We start from the raw sequence: 16079 nt of genomic DNA, 5'->3' as shown, positions 1-16079 counted from the left end.
CCTGAGACAAAATTTCAAGTATCCCAGAATAAACAGGGACAGGTACATACCTCCCAATATTTTGCCCTATAGCCAATAGACAATACCGTTTATGAACTATATAGTCAATGATTTCCCTTGAACCCCCAGGTGAACGATATACTGCATACACACTCAACTATATCGTTAATAATATTGTTCAGTGACTCCATTGGATCCACAAATCCTGATATAGTCACAATTGAGCTGCATGTGCAGACAACGGAGGACATGGGTAATGATCCACAGGAGCCAGCATTGTGAATGATATTGAGCAGTATGGCCAAAATGAGTTATATTGTTTGTAAAATCGCTTAGGGGGTGATTCAGGTTTACTCGTGCTGTAACGGATTTGGTCCGGGGACTGATGGTGAGGGTTAGCACATGCGTATCAGTGAATATATGCATGGTGCGACCTGATGTGTGAACGCCTTCAGTGAGTATCACATCCACCGAGGGGGGTATTCAGGGGGCTTGCTCATGGGAACACTGAGCGTTTACTGGGTGTGCCCACAAAAACTGTGGGTGTACCCACAAAAATTCTGAGTGTCCCCATGTGAACGAAGACTGGTCAAGCCAAGTCACATGACATCAGCGCCCACCCTGAATTCGGACATCTCTGTTCCAAATAAAAGTTAGCCTAGACTGACTTTTATTTGCGAACGGGGAAAAAAAGTTCAATGGTTGGCAACCTTTGAATGATTTTTTGCCCTTACGCCCGCATGCGAATGAATGTGTAAACATACACATCCATTTGCATGCTGACGTTGGCATTCCCTCGGTGAAGCTTGGTGAGCATTTGCTCCCCCAGCAGGTGGCGTTTACAGCGATAGACTGCAGCTTAGCGAGCAGGTTTGAATCAGGCCCTTGTGTATGGAGCTTTTGTCTCCCCTGGGAGATCTCAGAAGGAGGGGCATAATCACTGCCCCCCCCCCCTCACCCCCCATGCATTTCAAGACCACCTTTGTGATAATTGTTCTTCAGGGTTTCGCTTCATTGGATAAGTGTGCAGGCTGGACTTCTCTCACAGGATCCGGAAAGTCCCCAAATAATGGCAATCTCCTGGAAATTCTAGAAGATTTGATAAGTACAGTATTGACAAGCCTCTATGGCACTGTTACCTGGTAAGGGGTAGTGGTAGGGGGTGTCCAGATGTTTGACTTGGTATGTGAACTGGAGACCCACAGATCCCATCCTAGTCCCACCTTACAGAGTGTCAAGGACAGGTAACAGCCGCCACAAGCTCTGCTCATGAGCAGTGTGGCGCTGATCGGCACTGCAGCTCCACACACACCGCTCAGCTCCAGACAACACACGGCTGCACATCGCATATCCCTGATATATATCACACGGACACAATCTTTAAGTTATCATCTAACGTGTTCCAAACCTGGTGTACAGTACTATGGAGCATTAATATGTATGAATACTAACTACCAATCTCAGGCACACCAGCTAATCTCTATTCTGCATCTGTGATTAATTACCTGCTATAGTATTCGCTACACTGTGGAACAAGTTTTGATGATATATGGTGTCATAATCAATTTCACAATGGTCCTGTATAACTGAGCGTGTGTTCCAATCTTTTTTGAATTATAAAGTATTCTTACTTTTAATGTGAACACCTGAATTTATTCATCTTTGGACTATAAGAAAATAATTTATACATTTGGTATCTGTGTACTGCCATTCATTGAGATTTGTGCATAGGTCAATATTGACTCAGAATCAGAGATAGAATATAACTGTTGAGCTTTCCTGCTTTTCAGAGGGACAGTTTGAACAATATCTATTATCTTATAGAAATTAGTAACTGTCCTCTGCTAACACTTCCTCCTACATCATCTTTTGCTACGACTCATGAATTGTGAGTGACCAGCATAAGGCTCTCTCATTAGGGATTCGATGTCTGCTACAGATCCCTGAAAGCAGAAGTCTGTGCACACCCACTACCTGACTTCTTGTACCTATATCAACATTCTTAAACACTCCGACCGGGCAGAAGATGTCATCTCTGCAATGCTAAATGTATAAGGAAGATAATCTATGCTAGATCTGAAAACAGAAGTGTACACTTATCTCTCTCCATAAAGCAGTTAATCTGGCACTCTCATTCAACACTAATCTGCAGAATTTTACCATCATACCCCGCTGGAGGCTAGGGCAAGCCAAACCAGTGATGGGCCAGGCTAGTAATCAGGTAGGAGACTCCAGATGAATAGCTGGTTTGGTACAATGGTTTAGATGTTCAAACAGCAGATGCACAGGAGCCACCTATTGCAGGAGCCTTTCTCTCAAAAATTGTTCTTTACTTTTTCTCTAGCAGTTGATAAACAACAGTTAAGCAATTACAATTGATTGACAATTATTAACTGTGATGCTAATGGTCCTAGAGGATATTATTGGATGTGTTGAGCCAATTGGAGTGACTAGTCTCAAAGTTGATGCAAATGCTAAGGCAGACTTACTGGTTTGAACAGACATATTTGCTGCTGATTTGAATAAATGGGACTAGAACTATAAGAAAATTTTTTTTGCCTATCTAATCAATCAATTGAATTATTATTGATTCTGTGCATGATTTGCGCCTACCGTTTGAATTTGTCTACTAAGCTGAATTTGTTAAAAGTATTATATGTGCTCTCTTTCTTTTATATGTAGAAGTCTATTAAAAGTTAAGTTTTAAATTTCAGTCATTACACAACCAAAAGTAATTTTTTTGAAGAGTGCACCCACAAAGCACATTTGCTTTTTTGTTTGCTCCTTTGCAAACAAACCCTTCTATATTTGGTTTGTGAACTTCCCACATTCCTATCATGAGTACTCTCTGTATGGTAGAGAGACTTTTGGGTACTTGTTTCCTAGAACGGCGCCCACTAAGCTATTTGCTTAGTGGGCTATTCTGCGTAGGGACATCGCATCACATCGCATTGCATCGCATGGGCCATTTTAGTGCCATGCGATGTGCGATGCAATCTTTTCATGTAATTTATTCACTGCTCTGTGCCCCAGGGTACGGGGTGGCGTGTATAGTGGGGGGGGGGGGGGGGGGGGTTGCGTAAAACCTATTTTTATGACATACAATGATATCATTGTATAGGTAATGTAATGGCATCGCACTCCCTATAAAATCGCATGCGATCGCATGCGATTTTGCGAGAGGTGTGATGCAATGTGATGCGATACAGTGGGGCACACAGAGCATTGCAAAAATTACATAAAAAAATCGCATTGCATGCTGCTATAATGGCCCAAGTGATGTGATGCAATTTCAATACGTTAGCGTACATACAAAATATGGGCGCCATTCTAGGAAACAAGTACCGACTTTTGTCTACAGGTCTGTCTTTAAAACTTGAATTTCTGGTGGAAATTTACACTACTGTGAGTACGTGATTCCTTGGTATTTTTGGTTTTATATGTACCATTGTAGAACTTTTATGGTAAAATAAATTAAAGTGTTAATAACAATATCCCTGCCGCCACCCCCCCCCCCCCCCCATAACCCTGCCCATTCTCACCGAAGCTGAGATGGGCAGGGTTCTGCCGCCCAGCTGCCGAGTAACTGGGACGCGTGTGTGTGTGTGACACTTGCGAGTACCAGTCTAATAGACCCTCTCAGTCAGCGCTCGCAAGTGGGGACATTCTGGTGGGCATGGAATGAGAGGGGCTCCATCTGTACTTACTGAATCTCATCCTATCTATCTATCTATCTATCTATCTATCTATCTACCTATATCTATCGACCTATATCTATCTATCTAGGAAAAGGAAAAATGTGCCTTTGCATGAGCCTGTTAAAACGTATTATTATTATTTGTGGCAATGCAGTTTGGAAGTCCCAAGCTAATGCATGTGCACATAGCATTGATGTTAGCATCTAATTGGTGTTTTGCTCCACATACTGTACACTATGTAGAGAAGAAGAAGGAATACATATTTCAGTCTAGCACAGTTTCAAGATGTCGGACAAGATGTATGTGCTAAATGTAGGTCACTTCATTACTTACAATAAGGATCATTTATTTATAAAATATGATCTTTGAATTAATGTATCCATCATAAAATACAGTATAAATAGATTTTTTTCCCCCATGAATCTTTCCTTCAGAAAAAAGTAACATTACCTCCCATGCTTTCAATTAACATCTGATATGGCATTTTTTAGTTATCTTTGCTAAGTATATTGTATGTCCAGGACACCATAAATGAAAGATTACATCTATATTCCAATACAATTGTATGCATAAGCAAACCAAAAAAAAAATGTAATAGTCTCATACTATGACAGCTCTTGATCCAATCCCATCATCTACAAACCTCTAGTGACCGCCCACTTGATTAATTTCTTAGCTATGCATAATATGTGAGAGCTAATATTGAATTGGGATGCAGTTATAATCCCGGCGGTCGGAATCCCGGCATTCAAAATCCCGACGCCGGAATCCCGACACTTTCTCCCTCTATGGGTGTCCATGACACCCATAGAGGGAGAATAAATTAGTGTGCCGAGCGTAGCGAGGCACCGGGCCCGCAAGGGTGGGCAATCCACATCCCCCCTTGTCAGGATTTCGGCAGGCGGGTTTCCGTACCACCCCCATTGAATTAGATGCCTTAGCATTAGTGGTCTCTGGGTTGACAATGTCTAGGTCAACAGCCACTAAGTCAACCTAAAGGTGCCCATACACTAGTAAGATTTATCTTCAGATCTGGCTGGTTGGAACAAAAACATGGTTATGGATGAGTGACAGTTTGTCAGTTTTTCAGCATTTCCAAGCAAATGGTCAACTGTCATTTGCTCTCATCCATAACCAGGATTTTGTTCCAACCAGCCAGATCTGCAGATAAATCTGTGTGTGTATGGCCACCTTAAGTCTTTAAAACAAACGGGCAATCAAACAGGGGGAAAAAAGGGGGAATACAGAAAAGTGAAATAAGGGAAGAAAAAAAAAAAAAAAAAAAAAAGGAATACAATAAAACGAATAGCGGACAATAGAATAAAAATGAGAGAGTAAAGATAATTTCAATAAAGTGTACAAACCTAAATTAGATAGGCCACAATAACACCTTATCAACCAATTAATATATAATATATAAGGTAAAACATATGAAAGGTGGCAACTGTTTCCTCTGCAAAATGTAACTTTTAGCACTGTGCTATGCATATCAAACTGTTATATAGAAATATTATGTCCACACAAAGGGTGTGATTCTGATTTACTCACAATAATGCAAGTTTGTCCCCGTCCCAATGTTTTGGGGAATGCAGATGCATAAGGTCTATTTATGTGCATGTGCAGATCCCCTTTGCTAATGGCTCCGGCGACTTGCATAGAGGGGGGGGGGGGGGGTCATTCGGATGGATGGCGTCTCAGGTGTACTCTATAGCTGTGATCTTCACAGCCTACCGAGCCAACCTGAATTGGCCCCAAAATGCATCCCAGGCTGAATACCAAACAAAGGTACATGTCTGTCCAATGTAGATCACTTGTGGGTGTTCAACCCCTGAGGCAAGTAGAAAACTGGTAATGGCGACTGTTTCACTACATGTACTGTACTGTATATGGGATGTGTACTGGTTTATGCAATATTTGCTACCTTCCATAGGACAGTCGGCTAAAGCTGGATGTAGCAGATGTTTTTGGGCAATTTTGCATTGGTATCAAAAATATATATTTGAGAGCGTATATTACGATTATGGGGGTTATACATTAAGGGCCTTATTCTAGTTCACTCTTTCTGACAAAATCCTTCTTAGATGGACAAAACCATGTGCACTGCAGGGGGGCAGATGTAAGATGTGCAGAGAGAATTAGATTTGGGTGAGTTATTTTGTTTCTGTGCAGGGTAAATACTGGCTGCTTTATTTTTACACTGCAATATAGATCTCACTTTGAAGTAAAACCCGACCCAAATCTAATTCTCTCTGCACAAGTAACATCTGCCCCACCTGCAGTGCACATGGTTTTGTCCATCTTAAGCCCCGTACACACGGGGGAGATATATTGCTCAGCAATATATTGCTAGCACAACATTTTTATTTAAATGACAAATGTGAGCGACGCTGGCATTTTTAGCCGATATTTTGCGCATCTCTCACTGAGATGTTGGCACTCAAAGGGTTAAGCAAGTCTTAACATTTTTCATTAAAAAAAAAAAAGATAATTCCAATAGAATTTGATGAAACCTCAAATTCTTGCATCTAACCAAATACCCCCCAAAAAACTGTCATATGTTTGTTCATTATGCATTGTCAGTCTGAGATGTTTATAGCTAGACACCTTACATCTACACTCACATGCAGTAAACAGATAAAGGGGAGAGTAACCAGATCTTGGAGAGAGATAAACTGTAGAAGTTGCCCATACCATCAATCAGCTTCTGACTGTTATTTTATAAAAACTGTTCAAGTAAAATGACTGAGGTTGAGTACAAAAAATGGACAAATTGTTATTCGAGGAAGAATTAGTACTCAAGGAATGAAAAATGTAATAACCTTGTAATGTAATAACATTCAATACAAACACACATAAAATTATCGTTATGTTAATAAGTGTGGGAATACCAGCTTCTGAAAAAGATAATGGGGGAAATTTACTAAGCAAATTGGATTTGGCGTTTTTGTATGCAGTCGTATTTTAATAGGGCCTCGTATTTATATTTTTTAAATTTACTAAAGATCCATACACACTGGCCAATTTTGAGCTGAAAGCCACTCAAAACACCAAGTTTGAGCGGCTTTCAGCTCAAAGCCACCCAGTGTGTATGGCCGAATCATGAACAGTGATTCATCATCACTGGGAAAGCCACTCATCTGCTGGTATTACCAGCAGATGAGTGGCTTTTGTGGATGGCTTTGCATAGCACTGCGCTATGCAAAGCCATCCGCCCCCCGCTGACAGCACCGGGCAGGGGGAATGCCGCCCAGTGTGTATGCACTGAGCAGCTTTCCCCCCAGCAATAACAGGGGTTGTTGCTCCCCATACACATTGCCCAATTTTGCCCAATGTTTTTTGGGACAATGATGGACCAATGTGTAGCAGATAAAGGAGTACCGTTTCTATACAGAATATAAAGTTTACATGGAAGTTTGCCTTCTGCACTTTACATGTAAACTTTTTATACTGTAGGAAAGTATTACCGCCAATGTCATAAAATGTCATTAAAATGACAAACTTGCACATACAATATAATAAAGACAGCCCTGACATCCCTAGACCCCAAACTCAATTAATATAAGACATACATTAATATGAACCAGACAGTATTCTAAAATAAAATAAACTAGACCTAATGCTGCAGTAGGTTGGAGTTTTGATTCATATTCAAAGAGCGTCTTTCTGCTGCTAGTTTCTAAAAACAGAATGTGGTTGTACAGTATGTATTGCACAAGACAAAATGTTCTGCATGGCTGCATAGTTTGTGGCTCATAAATGACCATTGAAAACTTTTCTGTGCCCTAGACAACCTCCTGGAAAGATTTTATATTATTATTTATATATTTTGGAGCCTGTGGGGAATTGCAGAAGATATTGCCAGGTCCACACCTACGAGAATAGAATTACAGATTTTTTATTTATTTCACCCCATGTATATTAACCCCTTCACTGGCACTCCCGAGAATTTTCCGGGCTATGATAAAGTGTCCAGACTGTCAAACCTGGAAAATTCTGCCACTGTCTGTCTCTTAGTGCTGGGCAGCGCAGCTGAGTGATAAACTCAGCTTCAGCCGCTGACCGCCCCCCCCCCCCCCTCCTTCCCCTGGCTGTATGCGGCATGGCTTGCTAAGGTCACGCCACACACAGCCGGGCCCAGGGCCAAGTCCGGGCAGCGGCTGATGTAGTGCTCAGCGGCGCTGCCCTGCCCCAGGAGAGACAGTGGTGGGGTTTTTTTTAGGGAGCCCTCCCCCAAAAAATCCAAGACAGCCCAAGAATTTACAGGAACTGGAGGCTTTTTGCCAAGAAGAATGGGCAGATTTACCATCTGAAAAAATAAAGAGCCTCATCCACAACTATCACAAAAGACTTCAAGCTGTCATTGAAGTTAAAGGGGGCAATACACGGTATTAAGAACTGGGGTATGTAAACTTTTGATCAGGGTCATTTGGAGAGTTTCTGTTGTCATTATGATTTAAATAGAGCAAACACAGTTGTTTGACAATAAATGGCTTCACCCAACCACATACCTGAAAGAAAAGTTTGTGAGTTATCATTCATATTCTCTGACAAATGGCCAGAAAATCACAAATTCTGCTAGGGTATGTAAACTTATAAGCACAACTGTATGTATATATATATATATATATATATATATATATATATATATATATATATATATATATATATATATATATATGGGGTAGGGATCAGGCGGCACTCACGGACTCCATTTCATGTGAAAAAAAATTGTTTAATCGTCCAACATGTTTCGGGCGTGCTGCCCGTCCTCAGGGATCAAAACCAAAGTGACAGTGCAAAACATATATAGTCATACAATCAAAGAAAAACCCTCCCCCCTGTGCTGTGCGGCTGTCCGCCTCTCTCACCTGCGTCTTCCATCAGCTATCCCTGCTTCCGTCTGCTCACAGCGCGCGTCGCTTGGTCCGGCGCCATTAGGGAGGCTGTCACTCTGCCCAGCTTCCAGACACTCCCCATGACGTCGTCAGGCGTTTCACTACGCTGCGGGCCAGTGGAGAAGCCAGGCCTCGTTCTGGAGCCGGCAGTGGGGCTTGTTGCCATGGCACCTGGGGGAACATAAACAAATAACAATATAAGTGAAAACGTGCTTATTAAAATACAAACCAGTGTTGTAAGAGGCTGCTGCCAGCCAATTAAGAGGCGATATCTTCGCCAAATATTGTGAAAAAAAATTATTAGATGATAAAAGATAAAATAGTTTAAAAATTTGCAGATTAGCGTGGCACACAGTGGTACTGGGTGGGTGGAAGACTCTGATTGATATATAAGTGGTTATTATTGAGTGCAAATAAGCACTATGCTAATACTATATTGGTCACCACCCACTTTCAGCCTCCGTGTGTCATGCTTAGGTCTTCATGCTACAACATTATGTCATACACAATGGATTCTTCAAGCTCACTAAGGCCTGTTATTTAAATACATACGTGTGAAAACATTGTTATAAATAATGGTACAATCCATGTTGTTCATTTAGACCTCGGGGCGAGAGTGTCCCCAACAGGTGTATCCACCAGTCCTCCCGCTGTAGGAGCATCCTTTTCCTGTTCCCTCCTCTGGGGGGTATGGGTACCTGGTCTATGATCTTGGACCTGATGCTGGCTACACTATGCTTTTTTTCTGTGCAGTGCCTTGCTACGGGTTGTTCACTCCGACCGGTTTCTAAGGCCTGCCTAATGGCTAGGCGATGGTTCGCCATTCTTTCTTTAAACTGCGTCTCTGTCTTGCCCACGTAGTAAAGCCCACATGGGCAAGACAGGACATAAACCACGTAACGGCTAGAACACGTAACCGAGTGGTTGATTTTGATCTTACGGCCTGTGTGAGGATGGCTTACCGTGTCACCTGCCAGCATGGAGCTGCATGTTATGCAGCCCACGCATTTGAAGCAACCCTTGGGCCTGGATGGGCCTGTTGCTTTTGGTAAATGCTGCCACATCCGTCTTAACCAACTGGTCAGCTAAGTTGCGGCCCCTCTTGTACGCCGGCATTATTCGGGTACTATACAAACTCTTTAAGTCCCTATCAGTGGCCACCAATGGCCAAAGGGCCTTAACCTGTCTGGTGATCTCCGCACTGCCCACTGCGTGTTGGGTGACCCAGGGGATCCTATCACCAAGCTCCTTCTTTTTATTGGTGGTCTCTAATGCCTTGTTGCGTGGGGTGTCAAGTACTTTGTTCTTGATGCTGATTAGATCTTTTTTGTTGTAGCCCCTTTGTTCAAATTTGGACTGCATGATGTCAAGGGCTTCACGTGTTGCATCCTCATTGCTGGTAATCCTCCTGACCCTCAACATTTGTGAGTACGGGAGGCCCTGGCGTAATGCAATGGGATGACAACTATCGTGTCGCAAGATAGTGTTGCGATCGGTGCTCTTTACATATAGGGAGGTTTCTACCTTGTTGTTGTTCATTCTAATTTCCACATCCAGGAAATTGATAACTTCTGAGCTCATGTTATATGTTAACTTCACTGGATGGTTCTGTGAGTTATGTGCCACAAAGACATCTTTGAGTTCCTCAGGGGATCCCCTCCAAAAGATGATCAAATCGTCTATGAACCTGCGGTACAATACTTATCTGCATAGGGGGCTAGAAACACCAATTGTTGGTCCACTTCGTTCATATACGCATTGGCGTAGGATGGGGCCACATTCGACCCCATCGCTACGCCAAGCCGCTGCCTGTACATCACATCATTGAACAAAAAGTAATTGCGATTCAAAACCAAATGCAACAAGTCCATAAAGAGCGAAACTGGCGGGCCCTTGTAGGCCTCATTAGATCTAATCATGCATTCTACTGCCCTCATGCCATCAATATGTGGTATGCATGTGTACAGTCCAACGACATCTGCACTGCACATCACAACATCATTTGGCAAGGTGCCTAGGGCTTCCAGTAGCTCCAATAAGTGGTTTGTGTCCTTCAGATAGGACCGAGTGGTCTGTACACATGGGTTCAGCAAAGCGTCCAGGAATGTGGATACCGGCTGAAAAAGCGAACCCCTGGCAGATATGATGGGCCTGCCAGGGGGCTTTTCCAGGCTTTTGTGGACTTTAGGTAACATATAAGGCAGGCCTTAGAAACCGGTCGGAGTGAACAACCCGTAGCAAGGCACTGCACAGAAAAAAAGCATAGTGTAGCCAGCATCAGGTCCAAGATCATAGACCAGGTACCCATACCCCCCAGAGGAGGGAACAGGAAAAGGATGCTCCTACAGCGGGAGGCCAGGTGGATACACCTGTTGGGGACACTCTCGCCCCGAGGTCTAAATGAACAACATGGATTGTACCATTATTTATAACAATGTTTTCACACGTATGTATTTAAATAACAGGCCTTAGTGAGCTTGAAGAATCCATTGTGTATGACATAATGTTGTAGCATGAAGACCTAAGCATGACACACGGAGGCTGAAAGTGGGTGGTGACCAATATAGTATTAGCATAGTGCTTATTTGCACTCAATAATAACCACTTATATATCAATCAGAGTCTTCCACCCACCCAGTACCACTGTGTGCCACGCTAATCTGCAAATTTTTAAACTATTTTATCTTTTATCATCTAATAATTTTTTTTCACAATATTTGGCGAAGATATCGCCTCTTAATTGGCTGGCAGCAGCCTCTTACAACACTGGTTTGTATTTTAATAAGCACGTTTTCACTTATATTGTTATTTGTTTATGTTCCCCCAGGTGCCATGGCAACAAGCCCCACTGCCGGCTCCAGAACGAGGCCTGGCTTCTCCACTGGCCCGCAGCGTAGTGAAACGCCTGACGACGTCATGGGGAGTGTCTGGAAGCTGGGCAGAGTGACAGCCTCCCTAATGGCGCCGGACCGAGCGACGCGCGCTGTGAGCAGACGGAAGCAGGGATAGCTGATGGAAGACGCAGGTGAGAGGGGCGGACAGCCGCACAGCACAGCGGGGAGGGTTTTTCTTTGATTGTATGACTATATATGTTTTGCACTGTCACTTTGGTTTTGATCCCTGAGGACGGGCAGCACGCCCGAAACATGTTGGACGATTAAACAATTTTTTTTCACATGAAATGGAGTCCGTGAGTGCCGCCTGATCCCTACCCCATATATTAGGACCGGAGGGTCCATGCTGGAAGGCACCAGGCTAGCACATATTGAGCCTGCTAATTGGGAGTGCCGGTCACCACACAGAATATATATATATATATATATATATATATATATATATATATATATCATGGTAAGTTTGGTGCACTTGCTTTCCTTGATAGGATGGAATGAATTGCTTCAAAATATAAGCAGTCCAATAAAGTGTATAGTTGCTGTTAAAGTAAAAGTAATATGAGGATTGCATTCCTGCTACTCTGCTATGGCTAACCTTGTGCATATTGTGGTGGGTACCTTATTTGGTTGTTTTGTTAGAGGATCATTCCCATTCTGTCAGGTGACAGTGCCAATGACAGACTGAAGAAAGAACAGCTGCACCTAATCGACAAGCTGGTCAGACAGGTCCAGTTGCACTGGACAGCACTTTTGTTTATTTTTACTCTTCAGTGTAAATGTAATTTATTTTCATGTAATATATACCCCTGATCAGGACCGAATTTGTGCCTAGGCACGTGAGGCACCGGCCTCAGGGCGGCACCAATTAAGGGCGGCAGGCAGGCTAACATTCTGTTAAATAGCAGCATGGCACAGCGGGTGGGCAGCAGCGAGTGACAAGCGCCGCCGCCGCAGACATGAATTATCATGTGTAGGCGGCAGCGCCGCTCGTCACTCGCCACTGACCACCCGCTGTGCCATGCACATTACATCACCGCTTAGTGGCTGGGTCCGACGGTCCCCCTGCGCGTCCGGAAATGCCTCAGACTCACTGCTGCCGGCGCCCGCCCATTGGCTACTCTACACACACAGTCTATTGGCTGCTGTGTATCCAGGAGCTGAACAACGCGCAGATACTCCCTGCGCTCAGTCAGTCACAGTGTGTGAGCCGGAGAGAGACTGACAGAGACAATGTGCTAATCACTGTACTAATAAGTGCCTCCCTCTCGCCGGGTCCTCCGTACAGTGAGCAGTTCACAGTGCTTAAAAAAATATTGAGGTGGGCTACAGTTACATTTTAATGAAATTTAAATAACATTGTATATACATATATGATTACATTAAAATAGGAGGGGGGGGGGGACAAAAATGTTGTGCCTAGGGGCGGCCTGACCCCTAAATTCGCCCCTGCCCCTGATGAATGTACTGCATAAATATTACTCTAGAAAAATATATTTTTTTAAATAGACACTGCAACATTGCTCCTTTATACAAGACCAAGTAGGATTACATATCAAACATTGGGGGAGGTGTATGAAGCGATAAGGCACCAGCCTATTAACTCATTTTCCAGTCACAGCTGATTGGCTGGTGTGTTACCACCTTCCACTTTCCAAATTAAAGGGAAAGCATGTGAAAGTCATTCTTATGACACCTGTCTGGTGTGATCACAACAAATGCAACTACAATTTAAATCTTATGCAACAAGTCAGAAATGCCCACTGGGGCTGCTGGAAGATATTCAGCTTCCAATCTCAGAGGGATCTCCTAATACCACTGCTTCATGAGTCTTTGCTCCAGTGCCTGTCGGACAGGTGATCACGGCAGATTGGGCAGCCGGTGCCCCGGTGCCCCCCCCCCAGAGATTAACTTGCTGCTGGGGAAATATAAATAAGCAACACCTTCTCTGTGTACATCCGTGGGTTGCAGAAAGAAGCAGCCTCCTGGATAATGTAAAGTTGTGATGGTCTTGATGTTCAGGTCATTGTTGGACCTGAACCTGAATATCGACCATCAATATTTTGACTGATTTTTCTTTTAAAAAATGTTGTTGTTGTTGTTGTTTTTAATAAAATTGTGTTGCATATGTTTTAAATAAATGTTCTTAACTTAATTAAATAATAAACAACTGATCATTTCTAGTTGGTATTTGTTAGCCAGTTATATGCTACATGCTCATCCAGGCCACCCAACCGAGCGATTTGTGTGTTCCTCTGTTGTTACATCATTTTGACAGGCTGGTAACAAGTATGCTTATACTGTAAGTGTGGTGCAACAAGGTGTGGGCATTTAAGACCCCATGAAACAAATAAATCTAAAAAAAAAAAAATAATAATAATAATAATAAAATAATGCACAAGGTATCTTCCAAATATTTATGTTTTCCTTTGAACCATTGTGTTAAGAACATCAGAAACGATTTGTGAAATGAATGGAAATTTGTCTGATCCTACAGTACAGTAGCTGTAAACTAAAGGCCGGTACACAGTGGGCAATTCCAGCATATGCATGTGCATACACACTTGTTGATGCCAACGGATGATGAACGACAGTGGGAGAGGGGGGACAGGGGCCATTCCCTCATTAATATGCATTCACAGATGATGGAGTGGGTCATTAATGTGTGTACAGCGTACACACTGGTCGCAAACATTATCAATATCGCTCAGAGGGGTTACTGTAAAATAAACAATATTGCTAATTGTATCGCCCAGTGTGTACGGCAGGGCCGGCGCCACCACTAGGCAGGACTAGGCATTTGCCTAGGGTGCCGGCCACTGGAGGGCGGTAATGAGCCGCCGAGGAGAGGTACCATAGAGGTACCATAGAATGCTGGGAGCGGGGAGCAGGTAAGACAGAGGGCTTCCTTCTTCCCCCAACCCCGAACCCGCCTGTGAATCAACGCTGCCTCCCCCCCCTGGATGCAGGGGCTGCGGCAGCAGTATTGCCCGCACCCCCCCGACAGTGCGCACGCCCGATGTAGTATCGCCCGCAAAACCCCCCCCCGGAGTGCGAGTGCCCGCCGCAGTATCGCCCGCCCCGAAGCTCGTGGGGGTGGGTGCATCGGGCGGCTCGCGGAGGATTTGCCTGGGGCGGGGGGGAGGCTTGCACCGGCCCTGTGAGGGATTCTGATTAAACCATCTGTGCGAAGCCTGGATATCACTAAAACCTGCACTGTTGGTGTGCCTTGAGGACCGTGGTTGGGAATGCCTGCCTTAGGGCAAAAACAAGCAGACTAAGGAATAGCTTCTTCCCAAGAGCGGTTGTGGCATTAAACACTGGTGTCTGATGTGTTAGGTTTATATATTAATGTTATTGAGGGTGGGATAAGTTACTGTATGTCTTTTTATAATATTGCATTCTGTATTTGATGCTAAACTGTATTTTTGTTGCAAGGTAATTATGGTAATACCAGTAAAATGAATCAAGTCAAATTATTAGAGGAGGTGTCAAAACACTGATGCTGTCTCTCCCCCAACCCCATTGTCTCTAAACAAAACTCAACTGACTACATGTGTGCCTTGCCACAGAGTGCAAAGAGCCTTCAACCAGTGGATCCCTTGGGTGGTGCAGGTAACTGTATCTCAACAAAACAAATGATGGTTTCCTAGACACTGCGTTGCCCTTAAACTGCAGCCTAGTCAGCCTTATAAATAATACAGCCATGTTCACTGGTGTGCAACGTGAGAAAAAGAAGGTGGTAGATGTTCATGTGAAGAAAGATCTGATGGGCAGAGGGACATAGAAGGAAAATGCTGATGGGCAGAAGATATTTGAGAGAAAAAGGTGGAGGGCAGAATCAAAATCACTTGTGAGCAAAAAACTGCTTGAGATTTCACTTTTTCATTATATTATCTGGTACTTATGTATTATCTGGGCTCCCATGTTAAATGCACCCCATTTTTTCATACCCCTACTATCCAACTACGCATGGAGTTGATTTTATATAGTGTGGCGAGCGCAGCGAGCCACCGTGCCCGAAGCGTGGCGAGCGCACGCGGTTTCATAAGAAAAATGGGAGCCCAGATATTACATAAGTACCTATTATCTCTTATTTAGCACAGACACTTTTGTGTCTGGAAGCAGCAGCACAGAGGCTATAAGTGCTTATGAGGCCACACCCCTAACATGGTCATTCCCCCACCACCCCTAATCTTCCCAGATGGTGCCACACCACCAATTTGGTTATTCCCCCTTCAATCCTAATCTCCATGGATAGTGCCATATCCCCATATAGGTCATTTCACCCCCACCCCTAATCTCTGTGGATGGTGCCACACCCCCAAATTGGTCGTTCTCCCTTCACCCCTAATCTCCATGGATAGTGCCACACCCCCAAATTGGTCATTCCATCTCCACCCCTAATCTCCCTTGATGGTGCCCCACCCCCAACATGTTCATTCCTCTTTCAGCCCTAAATTTTCTGGATGGGCTTGCAGCCCAATTTGTTCATTCCCCCTCCACCCCAAATTTTCCCAGATGGTGCCACACCACCAATTTGGTAATTCTTCCTCCCCCCTAATCTCCCATTATGGTGCCACATCCCCAACTAC

This window comes from Crinia signifera, chromosome 4 (genome assembly GCF_055691185.1).
Source record: "Crinia signifera chromosome 4, ASM5569118v1, whole genome shotgun sequence".
Taxonomy (NCBI): Eukaryota; Metazoa; Chordata; class Amphibia; order Anura; family Myobatrachidae; genus Crinia; species Crinia signifera.
The sequence above is the reverse complement of the archived record's forward strand: the minus strand, read 5'-3'. Positions refer to the sequence as shown.